The sequence below is a fragment of the Mus pahari genome, chromosome 7 (assembly GCF_900095145.1).
Source record: "Mus pahari chromosome 7, PAHARI_EIJ_v1.1, whole genome shotgun sequence".
NCBI classification, from domain to species: domain Eukaryota; kingdom Metazoa; phylum Chordata; class Mammalia; order Rodentia; family Muridae; genus Mus; species Mus pahari.
Window position 1 is genome coordinate 70,987,714 of NC_034596.1, and position 5,159 is coordinate 70,992,872.

The following is a 5,159-nucleotide window of genomic DNA, read 5'->3' on the forward strand; positions in this document are numbered from 1 at the left end:
TAAAAAAAAAAAAAAAAAAAAAAAAAAAGGGAGACATTTTCTCAGTTGAGTCTCCTTCCTCTCCCTGACTCCAGCTTTTTACAGCTTGACATAAACGAGCCAGCACACTCCAGGAAGGCAGGATTGAGGAAGCTAAGGGATTGGTCAGATTTCAATATTACACATTTATCTTCAGAGAGCATTCAATAAACAATAATGTTTATTATTAACATTATAAAAATAACAATTACTTCAAGAAACTCAACAAGTATTCAAAATGCTTTTACTTTACAAAAAGGATAGAATAATCCTAGATTTCCAGAATGCAGTAAGTACTTTATGACATTATATTTTTACGTAAAACACAAACCTACACATTAATCATTTAAGATAAAAATAGCCCAATGATTCATAAGTTGATTACTTGAGAATGGCTCAGAGCACTGTGATGGTCTCAAGTTCCTTTCTTAGTTCTCAATTAAGACTCAAAAATACTTTATAATCTTAAAGAGAAACTTTAGAATAACTTCAAAAAATAATTCAGTGCTACATTAAGGCTAGAAGCATCATAGGTGGGGGAAAACATGAAATAAAATAGTCCCAACCTTTATTTTCTTTCTTCCTTACTAGAAAACAGATTCCTGTTATGCATGCTGACAACTTTAGATCTGACTAACACAGGTCTAAGGTTCCAAGGAGAAAGAGGAGGGCTTTAGAGAAATCATAAGCAAGATACTATAACCGACAGCAACAGGGAAGTACAAACATGGGTGAGGGAGAGACGTTCATTTCGGTGGTGTAGTGGATATAACAGGTCCTCAATCTCCTGGAAATAACCCTCATTAAATTCAGACATGAAACCAGAGGGGGGTCTAGTAGTGAGAAGGAACAGGGTCATCAGGAGGGGGACAAGAAAGGACAATGAGGGAAGTTAAATACGGCTACGCTATGTATATGAAAATGTCATAAATCCACCAACTACACTTAATATATGCTCACAAAAATATATTAACACAGAAGGAAATGAAGGCACATCCAAGAGCTCTCATCCATGAGCTGAATCAGCAGTAACATAGTTAACAGGAGCTGACTTTAAGGGAAAACAGCTGAATAGAACTTACCTTGCTAACTTTTGCTGGGGGTGGGGGGTGAGGGGAAAGGGTAAGGAATGGGGACACCACCACCATGACAATGGGACAACTAGCAGCAATCCCTGGACCCTGATATTTTTAAATTCCTACTCACAATTATTTATTGGTTCTTTTGTGCGCATCGGTGATGTAACATGCACTGAGTTCTTGCCATATTCCATGTGCGATTCTAAATGTCTTTTTTTTTTAAAGATGTATTTATTTATTATATGTAAGCACACTGAAGCTGTCTTCAGACACTCCAGAAGAGGGCATCAGATCTTGTTACGGATGGTTAAGAGCCACCATGTGGTTGCTGGGATTTGAACTCCAGACCTTTGGAAGAGCAGTCGGGTGCTCTTACCCACTGAGCCATCTCACCAGCCCCCTCTAAATGTCTTTTATAGATCATACCTTGTTCAACTTTCTGGGAAGTCCTATAAAGTAAGTACATTTGCAGTATGAGCTTTTATTGTTATTTCTTTCCTTTGATCATTTCTTTTTTCTGTCTTCTGAGACAGGATCACTACAGGCTGCCTCAGACCTGCAGTGATCCTCTTGCCTCAGCTGCTCAAGTTCTTGGATTACCGGTGTGTACTGTCACATCTGCTGCTCAGTTTATAGTCAAGTGAGGCCGAACAGGCCTGCACACTTTCTGCCATTGCAGGGGCTTAGGTGTATGGGGATGGCCGCAGTTAAAGGCTTGCCCGAGTATGCTCAGTACCAACCTGGACAACTATGTGATACCCTGTTCCATAGCCTGTATGAAAAATGGAAAAATTAAAAGGGGCTGGGAATATAGCTCAATGACAAAATACTCACAAAAAAAAAAAAAAATCACAAAGTCCTGGGTTCTAGTTCAGAAGGGCCTGGGGTGGAGGCACTCAACCACAAACACAAAGATTAGAACGGAAGTGTGATTCTAAGGAGTAACCACCCCTATGCTTCTCCCCTACTCTCCCGTTAGCTACTGGAGTCTGAGCTTAGGCAAAGCCTATACAACAGTCTCTCAGTCTCTCTACAGTCCCGGGTGTCCTGAAACTCACTATATAGGCGAGGGTGACCTCGAACTCACAGACATCCACTGCTTCTGCCTCCAGAGTATTGCAACTAAAAATGTGTGCCACCATGCCCCACAAGACCTAAACTCTTAAAACACTTCCTAATAGTGTCTTTCAAATAGTAAGGGTTATATTTTACTTTATTTTTATATGCCTCAGAAAATCATACATATGGTTAAAAAAAAAAAAAAAAAAAAGACCTTTTAAAATCGTAGCTAATCAGCAATGAAATACTATTTTATGACTACCTAATCCAAACGAGCAGCTGGGACTGACCATCTTGTGATCAAATCAGAACACTGTCCTAGTGACAGTGTGAATGGGTCCAACGGTTTGGACCAACAGTTTGCAACACCTTGGAAACAACTCTTCAGGTCAGCTAGCTGTGAACTATACTATCGGTAACTCAGCACTTACAGCTTGGTGAAGACATGTATTTTACAAAACGTTTGAAAACGTCCATTCAAAAGCTAGGTGTAGCGGTACACATCTTTGAACCCAAAAGCTAGGTGCAGCGGCACACATCTTCGAACCCAATACTCAAGAGTTCTGAGCTGTGAGTTAGAGGTCAACCTCGTCTACATAGTGAGTTCCAGGACAGTCATGGGTACGGAGACCCTGTCTTTAAAAGGGGGGGGGGGTATTCAAACATAAAGTGATACTAAACACTTTATTTATATACATTGAAATTAATCAGCATAATTCAAACAACCAATCATCCTACTGTTAAAATATATAAAGAATATACTTATAAAAAGCCTTCATACTAAATATAAAATTTTTTAATGTGATGAAAGTATCAATGATACAACTAGTGTAAACTGTGGTTACCTGCAGTAAATGGAGACATTTCTAAGTAGCACACATCTTTTTTTTTTTTTTTTTTTTTTTTTTTAAGAATTATTTATTTGGGGGCTGGAGATATGGCTCAACGGTTAAGAGCACTGACTGCTCTTCTGAACGTACTGAGTTCAAATCCCAGCAACCACATGGTGGCTCACAACCATCCATAATGAGATCTGATGCCCTCTTCTGGTGTGTCTGAAGACAGTAACAATGTACTACTCATAGACATAAAATAAATAATTCTTTTTTTTAAAAAGATTTATTTATTGTTATATGTAAGTACACTGTAACTGTCTTCAGACAGTTACAGGTCCCATTGCAGATGGTTGTGAACCACCATGTGGGTGCTGGGAATTGAACTCAGGACCTCTGGAAGATCAGTCAGTGCTCTTAACTGCTGAGCCACCTCTCCAGTCCCAGGGAGCACACATCTTTAATCCCAGGACTTGGGAGGCAGAAGCAGGCAGATCTCTTTGAATTCAAGGCCAACCTGGTCTACATAGAGAGTTCAGGGACAGCCAGGGAGGGAGGGAGGGAGGGAGGGAGGGAGAAAGAGAGAGAGAGAGAGAGAGAGAGAGAGAGAGAGAGAGAGAGAGAGAGAGAGAAGAGAGGAGAGACCCAAAAACAAAACAAAAAAACACAAATAAAAAAAAATCATCAATTTTGAAATATAATTAAATTAGAAGGCCAGAGAAACAGCTAAGTGAATAAAAGCACTGGCCATCAAGCCTGGTAACCTTTGTTCCATCCCTAGAACACATTTGGTAGAAGGAGAAACAACTCCTTCAAGTTGTCCCCTGACACACAAAATAAAATATAAAAGAGAGAAAATTAAACAGCAGCCAGCATGTGAAGTATTCTCTTCTAGAGACTTATGTCACATTAATAATTAATACCATCAAGTAAGTCAAGGGGAGGAATTTTATTCAATTAACAGTATTTGTCAAGTACAGGTTTCAGCCCTTCAAATATTCACCACAAATAAGAGGTGCTTACTGCTATTCAATTTCACAGCCAGGGAAACTGAAGCATAAACAGAGCAGTTAAAAATAAACAGAAGAGGGCTGGTGAGATGGCTCAGCCGGTAAGAGCATTGACTGCTCTTCAGAAGGTCCGGAGTTCAAATCCCAGAAACCACATGGTGGCTCACAACCACCCATAATGAGACCTGACACCCTTTTCTGACCCGTCTGAAGAAGCTACAGTGTACTTATGTATAATAATAAATAAATCTTTGGGTGGGAGTGAGCTGGGACTGAGCAAGCAGGGCTGACCAGAGAGAGCAGAGGTCCTAAATTCAATACTCAAAAACCACATGAAGGCTCACAACCATCTGTACAGCTACAGTGCACTCACATGCATAAAGCGACAGTGATGACTCGAGAGTAAGCCGAGCAGTCTCACTAAAATCCTGTGTTCTTAACTACTACTTTTGCTGTCATTCAAGAAATGGTAAGTCCTTTTTTATTTTGTTTAATTTTTTATTGTGAAACAGAGTCTCACTATGCAGCTCTGGCTAGCCTGGATTCACCATGTACATCAGGCTAACCCTGCATTAATCCACGGTTATCTCTCCTCTGCCTCTGGAGTCCTGAGATGAGACGTATGCATGACTACACCCAGCCATAAACTTTTTATTAGAAGGGACAGCAAGGGGTTGGAGATGTAGCTCAGTACAAAATCACAAGTATGGGGGGGGGGGCAGTATTCCATCATCAGCACGTCTATAAAGACACAAAGAAGATCAAGAAGATCGTGGGTACAATCTTGAGCAACATGAGAGAGAGAGAGAGAGAGAGAGAGAGAGAGAGAGAGAGAGAGAGAGAGACTCACACTGAAGCAGAAGGAAAACAAATTTGAAGCCACCCAGGACTAAAATTTGTCAGATAAATAAACACCAAATAGAGACTGTAGCCATAATTATGTCAATTATCTACCCACTTAGTCCTTGAAGACAAGTGTTTTTCCCTCCTTCTCTTTATCTAGCATTTTATTTATTTATTTTTATTTTTATTTTTATTTTTTTGGTTTTTCCAGACAGGGTTTCCCTGTATAGCTCTGGCTGTCCTGGAACTCACTCTGTAGACCAGGCTGGCCTCGAACTCAGAAATCCGCCTGCCTCTGCCTCCCGAGTGCTGGGATT